Raw genomic sequence first — 19,605 nt, 5'->3', positions numbered from 1 at the left:
TTTCCCATCGCTACACTGGTGCTGACATTTTCCAGAGAGCCACAGTTCTCTAGCCCCACATTCTTTGTCCAAATGGAAATGGAAATCTGTATTTTTGACTCCTAAAAGAAAGGTTAAAAGCCCTGAGGTTTATTTTCCCTGGTCTCTTCAGGGTGCTAATCAGCAGACAGCCTTTGAACTGCAGCGTTTGGATCCCTGCAGGCCTCTGCCACCTGCTGTGGCTATAGATATTTTGAAGTAAAGAAAAAAGCTACCTGGGGCTTCCCTGGTGGCGCAGTGGTTGAGAATCTGCCTGCTAATGCAGGGGACACGGGTTCGAGCCCTGGTCTGGGGGAATCCCATATGCTGCGGAGCAACTAGGCCCGTGAGCCACAACTACTGAGCCTGCGCGTCTGGAGCCTGTGCTCCGCAACAAGAGGCCGCGATAGTCAGAGGCCCGCGCACCACGATGAAGAGTGGTCCCCGCTTGCCACAACTAGAGAAAGCCCTCGCACAGAAACAAAGACCCAACACAGCAAAAATAAATAAATAAAATTACTAAACTCCTACCCCCAACATCTTCTTAAAAAAGAAAAGAAAAGAAAAGAAAAAAGCTACCTGGTTTTGCATCTAAAAAGCTGGAATTCCCGGAAATGGGGAGTCTGTTTCCTGAGGAGACTGTCCTCCTGAGGAAATGAAGAGGCTCTCTCACTGAGAGCAAGAGGAAGGACCAGAAAAGGGAGAGGGGCTAAAAAAACAAAACAAAACAAAACAAAACTGAGAAATTGATACTAAGACAAGAAAAGGCACAGGAGAAAGGAGACGAGGAAAACAGCCATATCAAAACAGGAAGAAATGAGACAGCTGAAAAGTAAAAGTGGGAGCTGGTGAGGCTCACATAGCAGAAAGAGCATCAAGAACAAAGATGACGGCTCTTCCATAGAAAGGACCATTGGTCTCTAACACAGTGGGTCTTAAGTATAGCAGAATATGCCACCCCTAAATATGCCACTTCGGCATAAGGATCATCTTGAGTGAAGGCAGTTGAGAAGAAGCAGATACAAGAAAAGCTCTCTGTCCTCCCCCTATTTGTCTAAAAGCAAGACACTCCCCCCACCACCCCGTCCCAAACAGGAGGGACAAAAGTTAATCACCAGAGACAATATACACACAATCTACACACAATCACCAGAGGAATCTACACACAAACCATGCTAATACTAGCCCTTATCTTCCATTAGTTTCTCCACATATTTGCCTTCCCACAATTTGCCACTCTACAAACTCAAAGTCCTTTTCCTTTGCCTTGTCACTTTACTAAAAATTTACTGTTCTTTTGTTAAGATACTATATAAGCCCAAGTTCTAACGACCCCTTTGAGTTTACTCATTGCTAAGTGTTCACTTGTATTCAATCAATTCAGATGCTAGTAAACTACTGTTTGTTTTCTCTTGTTAATCAGTCTTCTGTCAGTCTAATTTATAAGGCCCCAGTCAATGACCCTAACATGGTGCTACAGACAATGTTTGTGTCCCCACAAAATTCATATGTTGAAATTTAGCCCCCATTACGATGGTATTAGGAGGTGGGGCCTTGGGGAGGTGATTAGAACATGAGAATAGAGCCCTCATGAATGGGGTTAATGCCCTGATAAAAGAGACCCAAGAAGGCTTCCCCCACCTCTTCTACCAAGTGAGGACACAGCAAAAAGATGACCATCACCAGACACTGAATCTTCTGGTGCCCCAATCTTGGACTTCCCAGCTTCTAGAACTGCGAGAAATTTCTGTTGTTTATAATCCACCCAGTCTATGGTATTCTGTTATAGCAGTCTGAATGAACTGAGACAGGTGGATAGAGACAAAAAGTATCTTTCTTCTCCTATAGGTCACACCAGCCAGGGATAGTGGTCCAGCCTTAAAGACAGAAAGGCGGGCTTCCCTGGTGGCGCAGTGGTTGAGAGTCTGCCTGCCGATCCAGAGGACATGGGTTCGTGCTCCGGTCCAGGAAGATCCCACATGCCACGGAGCGGCTGGGCCCATGAGCCGTGGCCGCTGAGCCTGTGCGTCCAGAGCCTGTGCTCCACAACGGGAGAGGCCACAGCAGTGAGAGGCCCACGTACCGCAAAAAACAAAAACAAAACAAAACAAAACAAAAGACAGAAAGGAGCTACACATCTAGACTTCCATGGTTTGACAATTCTTATTACTTCCCCAAGTGAGGTGGGAATGGACGCTGCAAGACGTGGGGTTAGGTATCTAGATATCGAAATAATAACACTCAGTAAATCATAGTTAAAATCCCATCTAAATGTCAAATGTCATTTGGGACATTTTGGGGACACTAGGCTAATGCTACTGAAACCAGTTCCCAAGGAGGATCTAACTCTCTGTACACCTGACCCACTCATAGTTGGCAGAGGCTCACACGTCTGAGCCTGTTTCCCTCTTGAAAAGAATAGAAAATCTAAGAGGAAAAGTGTAAAAGAATAACCCTCCTGGATCAAACACAACACTTCAAATATTCCATTGCTACGAATGCCACCTACATCACAAAAGCCTCTGTCAGATTTTCAAATTCAATGTTCACTCCTAAAGAAAATAAGAATGAAGGAAAAAAAGTCCTTCCATGTATCAGCTCAACTTCTTGGGCCTCTCTTTCTGAACAACTCTGCATGCCTGAGGAATTTTTTAAACTTGGAACTTTGGTTCATAATCCTCCCAGTAGCAGGTTGAGTTTTTATATTTAAGCTCAATGTTTTCTAGTCTTACTATTACATTTGTACTTAGCTGCATATAACTAATTAAATGTCTTTAAAGTCTTAAGTAAAAGTTTATGTATAGTATTAAGTGAAGAAACTCTTTTTAGGATCCCCAATTGAAACTATGGATAAAGGATTAGGTATAGTACGGCAGATATAGACTGACTGGCCCCAAACCACTGGGTACCTCTTTTCCCTTGTTTTCCTCAGCTATAGAATGCAAAAGCCAGAGCACTTACCTCCCCAGTCTCCCTTACAGCTAGGGGTAGCCATATGATCCCTGAGGAGGTGTTCCCTTTCCAAATATGAAGAGAAAGTCTGTCTCAAAAGAAGAAGGATTAGGGCTCTTGCCCCTTCTTCCTGCCTGGAATTCAGAAAGAGCTTCCTGGAGGCATAGAATCCATCTTGAAACCACATGGATGAAATTAAGAACGGAAAGCAGGAGATAGGAGACAGGTGTATTGCCCTTAAAAAGCACTGCTCTAGGGCTTCCCTGGTGGCGCAGTGGTTGAGAGTCTGCCTGCCAATGCAGGGGACACAAGTTCGTGCCCCGGTCCGGGAAGATCCCACATGCCGTGGAGCGGCTAGGCCTGTGAGCCATGGCCACTGAGCCTGCGCGTCCGGAGTCTGTGCTCCGCAACGGGAGAGGCCACAACAGTGAGAGGCCCGCGTACCGCAAAAAAAAAAAAAAAAAAAAGCACTGCTCTAGCCTAGGGCTGCTTATCTCCAGGTTTCTTGGGACATGAGAAAAATAAAGGCCTTGCTGATTTAAGCCACTGTTGGGTAAAGGAAAAAGTCTGAAAGACTTTAAAATGGACCACTTGTCTTCAAAGGAAAGTTAGGCATTGACTAATGCACTCTTCCAGGTTGTCTGATTCTATGGGGTCTCTGCAGTTTTCAATGTTGTTGAACTATTTTACAACTCTGTAAATTATATGGAACTGACAGCAAGGCAAATGATTCTTGTCCATAAACATGCAAATGAATTTTGTCTGGCAGAGGTGCAGCTGATCTCCCACAGTTTTGTTCTACTAAGCCGATTCAGTTTAGTATTCCTGATTGCTTATATATGTCTCTGTTCTCTGGATTACCCTTTGAATTGGTTGTAATATCTTACTGGTTGCCTCTTTAATTAATGAGTTAAATAAAATCATTGGCATGTGTTCATTCTATATTTGTATGGATATCATAACTTTACCTTTTTAAAAAAGATATATTCTGTAACAAGGGTCCTCTATTATTTGCAGTCTTACTAAAGTAATCTTAACTGACACATATACCTAGCATGACTACATATCCAAGTAAATTGGTACCCAGATGAGAGCTGAAGCCACCACCTCCAATACAGAAAAGGAGAGCAGGAAAAACAACTCATTCTAGCAGACTCTGATCAAACCAGTGTCATCCAGACTTACCACACATGGCCATCTTCCTAGTCAACATCCTCCACAGCAGAGAACAAGCAGGGACAGTCTCAAAAAGAGCTGACTTCGCTTACAAATTCCTGAGATATTTTGGCAGAAGAGGAAATTGGCTATAAGAAAGTCTGGAAGAGGCTGTGTGGGTTTTACTTCCTTTGTAAGTGCTGACAGTTGAGGGTTTGATTTTGAGATGAGCATGTACACACTAAGAGAAGGAAGCATCACTCCTGCTCAATCCACTCTCTTTCTCTACCCACAGCAAGAGACTCTGTAAAAGAGAAGAAATGTTAATCAGGGACCAATCTCCTTGGTCTCTGACATAGGGAAACAAGTTCAAGTGCCCTTCTCCTTCTCCTCTGTATTATTTGTCTGACCCTCTATGACCCCCGAATGTGTCTTATCTTTTCTTGCTGGAAATCCCTTGAGGGCTGGAGCAAATCTCTGTGATGGATCTCATAAAGCATCCAGCACACTGGGGGCATTTTATTTGAATTAAAGAGCATACTGGTAATTGGAATAAGATATTAGCTTTTTTTTTTTTCTCCCAGGGATATCTCTGCAACAGTTCCAGGAGATGGGCTAAGTTCTATCTTAATAAACATGGGGACATTTTGCATGAGACTATGAGACCTTGTCATATTCAACCTAACCCCCACCCTCATCTGACCTCCAGGAGGCTCTGTGAAGAATTGAATTCCATTGTCTGTGTTTGAAGATGTACTCTCTTGTGTATTAACATGTTAAAGGTTAACGCCAGCCCAAAAAGCACTTTCTAGAGACCTGGGTAAACAAGGGACCAGAGTTTGAAAGGGAATATCTTAACATTTGAAAGAGAATATTTTAACAGTAATGCTATTTAAGCCATACTTGATCTAAAGGATAACCAAAAAACTCCCCTGGGAGAAAGAATGCTTAAAAACTGTCCTTCCTTTAGAGATGTGGATTCTGAAGTAATCCTCTACTGGCTGGACCTGAAGTACATTTTTTGGAAAGTAAATTACGCTTTTAAGATGCTAGTATCACTAATATGTATAAAATGGATAACTAATAAGAACCTGTTGTATAAAAAAATAAATTAAATAAAATTCAAAAAAAAAGATGCTAGTATCTGCGAGTGATGGTAAATGGTCCAGGACAGGGCTGTGGAGTCAGATAGACTCAGCTTATTACATTAAATTAGATAACATGGGGAGCTTGACGGGATGCTTGGCACATAGCACCAATAAATGGTCATTATTGATAGAAGTCTATCTGGCTTATATGACCTTACCTTTGAGGGTTTGTTAATTAGATGAAAGACAACCTTTTGAAGAGAGGATAGTAAGACCAAAGGCACTGGAATCAGTTTGTGAGAAATAAAATGAGGGCACGGACTTTGTCCTATTTACCCTGTGTCTCCAGACAGGGCCTGGCACATAGAAGGGCATCAATAGATACTTGTTGAGTCCAGCAGGAGGTCCAGCTCCCTCCTCAGTACTTCTGAGCTTCAAGGGGAGGTGGGTGCTTCGGTTTTCAAGGTGGTTGTCGTGAGCTCCCTTGGAGCTCCACTCCAGGCACATCCGCTCCTCTCTCTTGAGTCTTGTTCACCAGGTGTGGGCGCATGAACCCTGGCCGCTTTCTCTTTCCATCCCCGTAACATCTCTAATACAAGGCTGGTGTGTGAAGCTCACCTTTTCTCAACAGCACATGAGGATCACTGCACAGTTCAGAAAAACATGCCCCTTGTAAGTTGGATGAACATTACTGTTCCTCGAGCCTCTGACCATTTCTGCCACAGGAGACCCATTTTAAACCAGCTCTCTCCCTCACTCTCCTTACGAGCGCTCACTGCCCCAGGGGCACAGAAGCCAATACTATGGCACCGGCTTTTGAGAAAAGAAGGAGCTTTATCTCCAGGTCTACTGGCAAGGAGACAGGAGACAGGACTCAAATCTGTCTCCCTGATCTGGGGTTCGGTCAAACATTTATGACTTAGAGGAGGAGGGCTGGTGTGCAGAAGAACTGGTGGGGCAGATTTCCATTGGAGGGCTTTGGAACGTGGCCATTCATGGTAAGATACGGTAAAGGGGTCTTCGGCAAAAGATCTTCCGGCACGTCGGCCCCTGTGCTTCTGAAAGGGTTTGGCTTTCAGGTTCCGGTCGTGTCCTGGTCCTTTGGTTCCGTATGGGAGGCAGGGTGAGAAACTTTGGTTCCGGTTGTTATTTGAGGTCAAAATTTTCTCCTCTGTGCACGCTTTGCCTGTGTGACTGTTCTGTCTCTAAAAAACAACTCAGTATCTTGTTAGAAACAGTATAGGGCCTGTTTGACCTGGTTCTACGGTTACACGCTGGTGGATCATCAGGTGCTTGGGGCTGGTTCCCCCCTCTCCTCTCTCCCTGGAGAAACTGCCGGGTCTTTTTTTTTCTTTTTTTTTTGCGGTACGCGGGCCTCTCACTGTTGTGGCCTCTCCCGTTGCGGACCAGAGGCTCCGAACGCGCAGGCCCAGCGGCCATGGCTCACGGGCCCAGCCGCTCCGCGGCACGTGGGATCATCCTGGACCGGGGCACGAACCCGTGTCCCCTGCATCGGCAGGCGGACTCTCAACCACTGCACCACCAGGGAAGCCAAAAACTGCCGTTTTTATCTCCTACACTGACAGCCTGAGGGTGGCAGAGTGGATGGAGGGGCTCAATAATTCTGCTTCGGCATAGCAGGTAAACCCCTTTCGTCAGAATCTCCCTCTTTCAAACTACACCAAAACCTTGTCTTTCAGAACCAAAAAGGACATTAACCTATTTCTAAAAATAATCATCCTCACTCCTTCATCTCCCCTAATATACCCCACTTACCCTTATGCATCCCCCTCACCCAAGTTCACTGGTAAACATTTGAACTCTTTTGCTTCCATTTTTTTTCCTGGTTTTTACTTCCATATCCTCCACAATAAATCCTCCAGAGTTTATTGTGTAACCACATGGTGTTTACACTGCTATTTCTTGCTTTATCAATTTTAGACATTATTAATTGACTTCTGTACCAGTCAGACTCCATAAACCTATGCTAGATAATTTAATAGAGGGAAATTTAATATAGGATATTAGTTAGAAAGTGTTAGAATTGCTGAAAGAGCAAACAGAGATCAGTAACTCCAGCTCCTGCCTCCCCCAGGGCTGGAAGGACCAGGAGAAGGAGGTGTTCCGGGCTGCTTGACAGGAGGGGGAATGACTGGGGCCACCTGGCAGATTATGTTAATATTATTAACTGCTGAGTCAGTACTGTAATTACATTTTGTTTCTCATACAATTTTTTTTTGTTTTTCCTGAAATAATTGCATTCTTCTGTGATATGCTTAGTTTATTGAATAACTAGTGCCAAGTGTTCCCAAACAGTCTGTGAAAACTCTCTCGATGCTCTCCTCCATTTGGTCCAACACACAGATGGAGTGATTCAGAACGTGCCACTCCAGGATCTGCTGCTTTGGTATATTGATTATTTTGAGCTGAAGGTACTTGAGAAATAACAGAGGCAGGAAAGGGTTCTCTCAGCTCCCCCTTTCTACATAAAAGCAGGTCGTAAAAGTTCCCACGAGAAAGGTGCCCTTCCTATAGCAGGAAGAAAAGAACAATCTCACCACCAGAATGGACCCATGCAAACAAAACTAGTAAAATAATCCTTATCTTTCATTAGTTCCTCCCCCTCACCCATATACCCCAGTCACTGTCCCACAACAGACCATCCCAAGCCGAAGCCCCTCTGTCTTGTCACATCCCCACAATTTATCCTTCTTTGTATAAAAAAGTATATAAGGTTTATGGCCTATTGGCTTCTTTGGGTCTTCATTTTCCTTTTCAAGACTACCATGTACAAATAAAAATATTAAATAACTTTGTATGTTTTTCTCCTGTTAAACTGTCTTATGTCAGTTTCATTCTTAGGCCAGCCACAGAACCTAGAGGGCAGAAGGAAGTTTTCTCCCTCTACATAGATAAGCCATTGGTTCCCTGTACTTTCCCTGGAGACTCTCCCACCACCGCTGCCCCCCCAGCCCCCAGCCTCCCTGCTCCTGCCTAGGCTGGCTGCTGTGGAGTGGGGAGCAGGGGGCTGGAATATAGCTGTCATGCCAGTATGTCCCATAAGGGAAGCCTCCATAGCTTTCTCTTCCTTGGTTTACTCCCGTACTGTGATGAAGCATAAGCTCCACAGAAAACAAAAAGTACAATTTTTGAGTCATGGCTGTCTGAAAACACCTTATCCTATCCTTACACTTGACTGAATTCCAGATTGAAAGTTGTTTCTCTTGCAGTATCTTGAAGGCATCACTCCACCTCCTTGTAACCTTCACTGTTGCTTTTGAGAAATTCAATCCCATTCTGATTTCTGATCCTTTGTACGTGACCTCCTTTTCTCTCTGGAGTCTCTTAGGATTTTCTCTTTATCCCTGGTGTTCTGAAAATTCACAGTAGTGTCCTTGATCTAGGTCTTTTTATATTCATTGTGTTGGCCAATGCAAGGATCTTTTCATCCAGACCAGGAATCAGCGAACTTTTTCTGTAAAATATGAGATGGCAAATATTTTAGGCTTTGTGAGCCATACAGTTTTTGTCACAACTTCTAAACTGTATCATTGTAGCAAAGCAGCTGTGGACAAATATGTAAATAAGTGAGCATGGCTGTGTTCCAGTAAAACTCTATTTACAAAAAGGTAACAGCATGAATTTGACTCACAGGCTGTTTGCCAGCCCCCGATCTAGACTCTAGATACTCATGACCCTCAGTTCAGGGAGATTTTCTTGTTATTTCTTTGATTAAAATCCTTCCCTCCATCTTCTCTTTTCTCCCTTTCTAGATCTTCTATTAGTCAGACGTTGGCTTTCTTAGATTAATTCTCTAATATCCTTGTCTTTTGTTTGTTTGTTTGTTTTTGTTTTTCGCGGTATGCGGGCCTCTCACTGTTGTGGCTTCTTCCGTTGCGGAGCGCAGGCTCCGGACGCGCAGGCTCAGCGGCCATGGCTTACGGGTCCAGCCGTTCTGCGGCATGTGGGATCTTCCCGGACCGGGGCATGAACCTGTGTCTCCTGCATCGGCAGGCGGACTCTCAACCACTGCGCCACCAGGGACGCCCTCCTTGTCTTTTCTTATTGTCTGTCATTTTGTTTTACTTTATGGGAGATTTTTCCCACTATTGAATATTTTTTGTAATTCTATTTTTTAATTTCTTACATCTTTCTTGTTTTTGGATTCTTTTTTTAAACAGTAGCCCACTTCTGTTTTGCAGGTGAAATATTTTTGTCTTTCTACAAATATTATTGTGGAGGATTTATTTCTACATTTTGTTCTGCTCTGGGTAGTATCTCTGTTTCCTCTGAGCAACCCCTTCCCAACCTCTCTTCCATTTTTTTGGTTTCATTTTGTTTCTCCATCTTTTATGCTGGATGCTTTCTTCAGACTTCTGCTGATCCTTAGCTGTTAACTCATATTTAAAAGTAAGATGGAGAAAAGCGATGGCAGAATAAAAATTACCAAATAGTCATAACTACCAAAATGTACTTCCTATCAGCTCTTATCAGACCAACCCTCCTCCAGAAGACCACTGTAAACCCTGAACAAAATACAACAATCACCTGAAGGCACTACCGAGTGACCAAAAGTAGCCAGATACTGGAGAAGAGTTGACATTAGGAAGCACTGGGTCATTTCTCATTCTGTACAGCTTCTAGCCTGAGAACAAGTCCCAGTCTGTACTACACGAAGGTCAAAATACTACGAGAAACCCATAGACTTGCTGGCTTGAATACTCAAACTCCTGGACAACAACAAAGTGAGGGGCAATCCAAAAAGGAGAGAGTCAGAAAAAGGAAACCCCAAATTCTGTGTAGAAACTCCCACCCCATCTCTGGTTGCCCCCTGACCCACAGTGTATCAAGCTGACTTCAAGCAGCTCAGCTAAGGCTAAAGTCTGGAACAAAAATGTCAGCTGCTGCCTACCACAGGGCAGTTTGCAGTTCAAATTCAGACAAGTTAACTTCCTGGCAATTTTTTTAAAATAAATAAATAATTTAAAATAAATAAAAATAGAAGTGATGAGACATTCTGAACGCCCAGGACAGGCTTACCAACTTGCAAGGTTTAAGCGGGGGTCCTCAAACCTCGGGATCTCTAAACATTTCGTGGTCCATTTCCCCAGAGAAGAAGCCACCTCTCCTGCAGGGGTTTAGGCCCTGGCTGCCAGCATCTGCAGGGCAGGGCAGGGCAGGGTAGCTGGAGGGAAGACATATAATTGATCCCCATATTTTACCTGTGTGTTACCTCCACCATCTGTGGTTCATGATGTCCTCATAGCCTGAGCCTCTCCAGATTCAATTTCTAAAGAGAGAAGTTGGGAGTGTTAGAGGGGAGAAGTGTGGTTGTCCCCTCTCTGCAGGTGTCGGGAGGGACCTGGGGCACTAACTGAACCCAGAGAGATTTTCAACCCATGGCCTGGCTCAGCCCATGTCCCAGGACCCCTGCTGCACTTCTGGGGCCATCAGCTTGCTTCTCCTCAGTGCCCTTCTCTGTGGGCACTGAGGCTGTAGCTTCCCCCTCTCTGGTAGGTAAATCAGTTGCCACTCTTTCATTTATTTTCCATCCTCCGAGAATGTGTTGACATCTTCCCTAATGTCCCTCATTTCCTCTATCCTGTGGCTTCATCACATTTTATTTTTATTTTGGCAGTCACTTTAGTGAGGTTTCAGGAGGAAGAAGAGCTGATTGCATGAGTTAAACTGCCATGTTTAACTGGAAGGAACTGTGATTTGGGAATATGCCCAACAGTTAGCAGCAAACGGTCACAGCATCGGGCAGCCGAGGAGAGGATGTGCCTGGAGTGCTGACAAGCTCACCCAGCGGCTGCCCTGGAAAGGCAGGTACAGACAGAGAGATTTAAAGACCACCTTCGGAGGTTCATAGTTGTCCTTTATTTCTGTTTGAACAGGGTAGTATCAGGGCCTGGGGTTTTCAGCTCAAAAGTGTCTGATTTGGAGGAAAAGGAAAAGGAAACATAACCCAGTTCCCTGGTAGGTTGTCAATGGCTAAAAACCAGGAGTGTCCTAATGTTCTAGTTAAACCTGCCCTCCTTTCCTGGCATCCATGTGATTTGTGCTAAGGCCTCTCTCAGGTGACAGCTGCCCCTCTGTTCTCCTAGCAGAGGGTCTGGCTGCTTCCAGACTCCTTTTGAGGAAAGACAAAATAGTGTTTTGCACAGAACATGAAGGGCCACCTTGGGTCCAAGTTTCTTTCCCAATTAAACTGCTAGTGAGGAAAGCCAGGCTGCCTCCCTCCCATCTGTACCTTTGGCTGTTCTCACTTAACCAGAACAGGAACCAAACCTGCCTCACAGGTGTGTGAAGATGCAAAGATTCCCCAGGAATTGAGCCTGACATCCCCTGGGCAGCAACCCCAGACAGTGGTACTAGTGTTGGCTGGATTTTATAGCTGGGGGTGAGCTGTCATGCTCACCACTCACCCCTGGGGCCCAGCACAGTGTCTGGCACGTGCAGTAAGAGCTCAATAAAAAATTTTGTAAATATAAAAATGAATGAGGCCAGGTTAAGGACCCAACCAAGTCCACACAGCTAGTACCTGAGGGAAGGGGAATTGGAAGCCAGGGCTGTCTGACTCCCATGCTGAGGTTGGAACCCCAGAGCTGTGTGGACTGGAACAAGGTCCAGTAAGAAAGAGCCCTTTACTTGAGCTACTGAAGACCTGCAGGCTCCACCCACATCTGACCCCATCCCAACTTGAGTCTGCATGGCTGAGCCTCCTCTCTGCTTCCTTAGCTAGCCAATGGTGCAGAGGTTTTCTACAACTTGAGCAGACTGACTGTAGCAAATCAATGTCTTGGATCAAGACCTGCCACCTTCCATCTGCAGGAAGGCTGCCTTTCAGCAGTAAAAGAAATCAATCCTTCCTGTAGTTACTTTAGCCAGCCTTCAGGGACAATAGCTAAGGCAGTGTCCCCTGCCCAGACTCGGGTGCTTCACCCAGCAGGGCACAGCAAGGGCATCTGACCAGGGGCCTCATGCCAGCTCTCTGGGGCACTTTCTGGAAGAAATAGTGAAACTGGAGGCTGCTGAAGGATGGACAACACCTCCAGTAATGAGCTGTGCCCACTCCAGCCTCTATGCCCACAGCTTGGGCAAGTCTTCCCATACTGACCAATAAACCACTCCACTGGTTCATGCTTCCCCATCAGGGGTGTCTCTCATTCTGTCCTCACTTGGGAGCCAGAAAGAACCTTTCTTTCCTCAGTAACACCATCCTTGTTTTCCCTGACAACAAGCAGAAACCCAGTCAGTCCCAAACACCACAGCAGCCTTAGGAAGCTTCTGGAAGTGGGGAGAAAAGCATCAATCGACAGCATCCTTTTCAAAGGAAAGGGCTGGAAATCGGCTTCTCATCAGCATCAAGAAAGATTTTCTTGTTTCTTTCCTTTTCTCCTGCTGACAGGCCATGGTCTACCTGCTCCAGGAAAAAGATTTCTTTTTTGCTAATCCCTCATGGCAGGGAGATTGTCCCTCTGCCATTCCAGAAGCCTGGAAAGCCTGAACTTCATTTTGAAAAAGACCCTAATTCCCATGGAGCAAAGGGATCATGTGGTTCAGATATAAAATAGGATTTATAGGGGGAAAACATAAATAGCAAAGCAGCTGAGCACATGTAACCCCTGGGCCTCTCACCATCCCACAATTCAGGCCAAGTGTAGACAGTCTGCATGCTTTGTGGCAAGGTTCCCATCAAAGGGGCCCCATCCCTGGACCTTTGTGTCCATTCTCATTTTATACGCACAACAGTTATTTAATACACACCTAGCAGGTACCAAATGGATGGGATCTGCACTAAATGGTTGGGAGATCCCAGCATAATGTCATTTAAATGTCACGCAAATGTCTGCTACCTTGTATTCCAAATTATCCAGCTTTCCTGGATAATTTCCTTTTCTTCAATTTGAAAAATAAAATGGATTGAGCATCACTCCCTCATTCCACTAAACTCCAAGATTTCTACGTGTTTTTGAAAGGACTCATGTCCTCATGGTCACCTCTCCACCTGGTTTCCCCTCCCCATCAGTCTCAAATAATCTTTGAGAGTTTCCTCCAGAAGCTCCTCTCTAAGTCAGTGTTCCTTCACTGCTCTACTCCCTCAAGGTTTTTGGCAATAGTTTCCCATTAGAACAAACTCCAAAAGATTGTCCACATTTTTATTTAGGACAAAGTCTCCCCTCACTGAATACTACCGATATAAATAGGCCATAGGGAATCACTGGGATGTAGAGACTTTCATTACAGTGGTGTTTGCTATATGAGATTCCACCCATGTTTGAAATTTTCCACTGGCGTCAAATTGAATTCCTTTCTCTGACCTTCTAGAAAGTGAGCTGCAATTGCCCCAAAACACCATTACAATGTTTAACGATATGGAGCTAACTCCTCCCCTCCAAAGAAACAACTTCCCTTAGAGTTCCAGGAAAATCTGATGAAGACAAATAGTCATACACAATATTAGGAAAATTCACTGACCTCATATGCACATTAACAACTCAGACGTAGACAATACAATGTCTCCAAGCCTATCTCAAAGTAGTAAATTTTGTCCCCAAATATATATATGTTAGGTTCTTCTCCATATTATATTTTTCACAATGCCCACTCAGTTCAATATTCCCTGACTTTCAAAACAACATTCTATAAAAAGCAGTAGCTTTGTTATTAAAAAAAAAAGAAAGAAAGAAAAAAAAGTTGGAAGGACAAGTCTTCAGACGCAGTTTGTGCCTTGATTCAAAAGTGCTTGTCTTGGGCTTCCCTGGTGGCGCAGTGGTTGAGAGTCCGCCTGCCAATGCAGGGGACATGGGTTCGTGCCCCGGTCCGGGAAGATCCCACATGCCGTGGAGCAGCTGTGCCCATGAGCCATGGCCTCTGAGCCTGCGCGTCCGGAGCCTGTGCTTCACGATGGGAGAGGCCACAACAGTGAGAGGCCCGCATACCACAAAAAAAACAAAAAACCAAAGTGCTTGTCTTCAGCCATAGTGTCTAATGCTATCTGAGGAGTTCTTGGTCTCTTATGAGAATCTGTTGCCCACAGGAAAGGTCCTCAGACACTCACAAGCATTTCCAGCGTGTTGCATATCAAGGCCATTGCTATATGCCCTCCCAACACACACACACACACAGACACACACACACACACACAGACACACACACACACCCTCCTCTCAAAAAAAAAATTGTCCAGCAAACACCCAGTTCATATAAATCCTAAGAATCATAATTCAGACAACCTACTATATCCTAGTCACAAAATGAGTCTATAAAATGCTCTAAGTGACCTGCAGGACAATACAGGAAGTCACTGGGGCAGGGAACTGCTTACCCCAAAAGCATTTATGCAAAGGAAATGAAAGAGCGTTACAAGCCAAAGCACGTGTGAAATGTCTACTCAATGCAAGACCTGCCCCTCAAGCTTGGTACTTCGTGTAATTTACCTCAATTAAGTATGAGCATCTCACCTTTTAAGACTCTACAACCTATGTCACCTAACTTTGGGACCACCAACTATCCCTGGGTTCAGTCATCATCAAGAACCTGCTCAAAATAATCCAGCTCGTACTGGCTGACGACACGTGAGCAACTGTCAGTGCACAAACTTGTGTGCAGGGGGAGCTTTCGAATCCACTTCAGCCGGGCAGCTGCTTATCAAGACTTTTTCCCAGAAGCCTGTTTAGCCTAATGATTGTGAGTAGCAATGACTTCTGCTTAACTAGTACAGTAATCAGTGCAAATTCCCCCGAAATACCAGAGACCCATTTGGCAGGTGCCGAGTGATGCTTAACCAGATGCTAAATAGGTGTGAAAGCCTCAGTTCTGGTCTTACCCAGCTAGTTGCCAAATACAGAAAGATGAAATGGGGTTCTAAGTATGCCTGGATGAATGAATTGTTTAAAACGTCCCTCTAATTGCTGTGACAGCCCCTCCCTGCATTTCTTGCCTCAACGAGTCCTTGTGAAGGCACAGACAGCACCAGAGACAGAATAGAGCAAAAGTAAAGTCGATAGCGCTTTGAAGTGTCTGCTTCCGATTCCCAGTTCCTCCTCTTTCCCAGCCCCCGCTCAGCATTCCTCTCCTGGTCAAATGTCCTAATTTCTGCCTTTGTACGTAACAGCGGAGCTGCCTTTCATGCACTAAACGAGGGCTACCATCCCAGCTTGTACACTTGTCATCCATTCTGATGGGAAGTAAGATTGTGCCCCGGGACCAAAGGAAGGACTGAAGACAAACATTAAAAAGAGAGGACATTCCATATACAGTCAGGTGTATATGTGTAATTGACCCAAATAATACTCTCTTCATTATTTGGAAAAATAACTAACTTTTACTGAGGGCTAGCTTGGGCTGGAAAATGCCCAGGGGTTATATATACAATTAAATCCTTCCTGACACCCAGTCCACCCCATGCTCACCCAATCCATCCATGGCATTTCACTGCTGGCTATTGGTCCATGGGTGGGCATGTGTTCTAAGAGGGTCCAAATAGACGGAGGGAAAGTGCATGCATTCAACTCTTGGGGCAGAGGTTTTGCTCTCTCCTTCACCAGACATGAGGGAGAAAGCATGTTACCCCAATTGCTGCTGCTGACCCTCTTGCAAATGCAAAGGGAGCCAGCCTGACTACAAAGCTGAAAATCAGAAGAGGACACAGACAACAGAACTGGAGGAAACATAACTTGGGCCCCAGTTGCATTCTGCCTGGAGCCCTCTTTACCTCTGGACTTCTCCTTAATACATTTCCACATTGTTTAAGTCCATTTGGGTTGACCTTTCTGTTATTTGCTGCTGAAAGCATCCTAATTAAAACTATAGCACCCTGGGGAAGAAATTGTAATATCCTATTTCTAGCTGAAGGACCAGAAATGCAGTGGAGTTAAATTACTTGGCTGGGGAACTGGCTGAGACCAGGTTCAGACCCAGGATTGCCTGGTGTCTGGGTTGTGCAAACTGTCTCCTGAGGAGTAAGAAGAGTCTGAGAATACCCTAAAAAGTGGCAGAACTTCATTCCTGTGATGACTGATTTTATGTATCAACTTGACTGGGTCATGGAGTGCCAGATATTTGTATAAATTTCATGGTGTGTTTATGAAGATGTTTCCAGATGAGACCAGCATTTGAATTGGTGGACTCTGTAAAGCAGATTGCCCTCCCCAGTGTGTATGGACATCACCCAATCCACACTGGGGACTAACTAGAACAAAAGGCAGAGGAATGGAGAACCCATCCCTTTCTGCCTGACATCCATCATCTCCTGCCCTTGAACTGGGATTTACACCATCAGCTCCTCTGGTTCACAGGCCTTCAGACTCAGGCTAAATTACACTACTGGCTTTCCTGGGATATATTCCTAGAACATATGTATTCCATTGGTTCTGTTTCTCTGGAGAGCCCCGACTAATATAATCCCTTACAGTTTCTTTTTTTAATCAAGTAAGTGATTTGGAACCAAGTTTGGAAAATCAGGTGGGTGGTCAGGCAGAGAAAGGACATCTTGGGCTAAAGTTAGGAGACCTTCCCTTGTGGCTGAAGGCGGTTCTGAAGGAAGAGTTCCCAACAGTTTTTAGCAATGACAGCAGTGTCAGAACAAGACCAAAGTCCAAGGTAAGTACTTTAAAGGACCCTATTTTTCAGATGCACATATTCTAGTACATTTAAGAAGTCATGGAGTCTTGATTATTGCCGTTCTATCCCGCATTCCAATCCCAGACTAGAAACTCTGGACGTGTGTCTGAGCCCTCCCTCAAACACAAAGTCCTGAACATTCTCATTCCTTCACTGTGTCTTTGGAATTCAGCTTTCCCCTTCCATTCACCTCAACTTTCACAACAAACGCCTTTCTCATTTTTCTCCTCACACTGCAGTCACCACTTCACTGTTTGGTCTATTATAATAGTTACCTATTATAATACTTACAGACACTTTCTGCTCTGACATCCTCACCTCCCCAAACAACTTCCGTTGTTCCCCCTGTAAAAACACTCAGAAAACTGCAGTGTAGCATCATACAACAAAACATGGGCTTTGTCAGGAGACCTGGGGCCAAATCTTCATTCCGCTACTCATTAGCCGTGTGATTTTGCATAAGTTCCTCTGTCCTGTTAGGCCTCAGTTTTCTCATCTTTAAAATGGAAGTAATAACAAGTACCTTACTGGACTGTTGTAAGAATTCTAGTGGACAATAAATACTTAGCGATTTAAAGAGTGATTAAATGAGAAATCACATCAAGTATCTACTACAGGACCAGGTAAATATTAGACGTTTAATTTTGGCACCAATCATCATTACTATTGCATTTACCATATTTAGTTATCATATAGTATATGGTGGCCATCACCAGTGATCTAACGGCTTGGTTTGGCAGGTAAGCTTTACCTGGATTCCTAGGCTTCTGCTTCTGCTGCCCTCTCTTACATTAGCATTTCACTCCAGTCATACTCTTCTGTTCATTGTCTTCTAAATATGACTCATACATCCCCAGGTCTAAAGACTAGTTTCTTCTATTACCCCTGCCTGCAGCACTCTTCCCAAGCCCCTCCACTTATCTAAATTTTATCCTTCACTTAAGGTTTTTAAATCATCCTGTCTCCTCTCTAAGTCATCTCTGACTGTACCAGACCATCTTACTAAGCTTTTTCTCCATACCAGGCATCTTCCACTCAGCCTAAGTGGGTTTTCCCAAATTGAGTATAAACTGCTTGAGGGCCTATGCCTCTTGGACTCCACAGTACTTAGCAAACTTCCCAGCACATAGTAGGAACTCAGTAAGTCTTGACCATTATCATTATTATATTACAATTTAGTTAGGCCACAACAAATTTTTAAAAAAATCATTATCTTACAATACCAAGGGTCTATTAAGCAAAAATCTTTTATCCCTGATTTTTGAGGTTCTGGGTATGAGTGTACATTTCTGAAGCTGAAAATACTATTCTACTGTAACTTCATTCAAATAGACCTTAAGAGAATTGATAGCCATACAAGCTGTTTTAGGCTTTACTGACTCCAACCTCACATGTCTAAAGGTAGATATAGATACAGACAGATTTTTTTCCATGTAATCCGAGGCGTGGGTCATTCACAGGTGACAGCCCTGGAACCTTGATTGCATCAGTGGTAGCAGAGCCAGCGTCTCTGTTTATTGATGATAAATCAATATGGAGCAAAACTGCTGAGTTCCCACTCCAAGGAAAGGACCAAGGGACGAATGAGTTAATACAGGTGAAAATACTTCGTCAAGTATAAAACAGCAGTCTATGAATGAGTATTTCCATCGTCATCACCATTATTCCCCCTGATGATAATTAAATCACAAGGATTCTTTTAAGGACAGGGGATGGTCTTTACTTCTTGGAATCACTCCTATCACCCAAACTGGGTTTGTTCAAAGATAGCTCAGACTCCAGCAACTCTCTCTTTATAGTGACCAAGTAGAAAAAACTTTGAAAAGTTTTGCTTATTAATAACACTTCCACAGAGAAAGAATATGAGAGCTCAGGTGTGAGTGAATAAATGTCTGTGTGTGTAATAAATGGCCCAGATTTCTCTAGAAATACCTGGAAAGGAACCCCATCTTCTAACAGCGTCATTAACAAGCTGTGTGCATTCATTGTCTCCATCCTAGATGCTCCCCACCGCGAGCTGGAATCTGTGATCTGGGACCAGCTGCTCCGCCAAGCACAGATTTTAATGAGGGACTCTGCAATGGGAAGCATAGCTGCCGTTGCTTTTTACACTACTAGGGGCTGCTGGCTGGCACCAAGGAGGCTTGCCAAGGTCTTGGGGCATGTGGAAGGAGCAGTAAGCTGTGTACAGATAGAATTTTTACATGTTGTTGACAGCCAGTGAGAGCACGCTATATAAACACAGCTCCTGGCCACATGAAGCTTGCAAAATTAAACTTATCTGGCTAGAAAATACAAAATTAAAACTTAATTTCATTCAGCTGAATGCCACTGCCTTTTAGGCAGAAAAGAATTTGTTTTTTCATGTAAACCTGTCCTCCCTCAAACCAAAATTCTTCTCAATAAATTAAGCAGAGCCAAGATTTGAAGTCAGAAGCTCTGGATTTAAATCCCAACTCTGCACCTTACTTATTAGTTGTATGGTTCTGGACTTAAATTCTAGGGGTCTCAGTTTCTTCATCTATAAATGAGAATATTGAAAGTAAATTTTTAAAACTTTAATTCTCACAGAATGGCTGTGAGAATTCAATGAGATTACATTGTCCTAGATCAGATTTCCCAGAAGGAGAGCCTGAGATGAAGATTCGTAGGCAAGTGATTCCGTATGAAATGCTCCCAGGAAAAGCAGGTAAGGCAGTGGGAAAGCAGGATGGGAAGAGAAAGAAACTAAGCCAGGGTGCAATTTCAGGCAAAGCCTTATGGA

Source organism: Neophocaena asiaeorientalis, unplaced genomic scaffold (assembly GCF_003031525.2).
Source record: "Neophocaena asiaeorientalis asiaeorientalis breed wild unplaced genomic scaffold, Neophocaena_asiaeorientalis_V1.1 scaffold398, whole genome shotgun sequence".
NCBI classification, from domain to species: Eukaryota; Metazoa; Chordata; class Mammalia; order Artiodactyla; family Phocoenidae; genus Neophocaena; species Neophocaena asiaeorientalis.
This window is presented reverse-complemented; position numbering follows the sequence as displayed.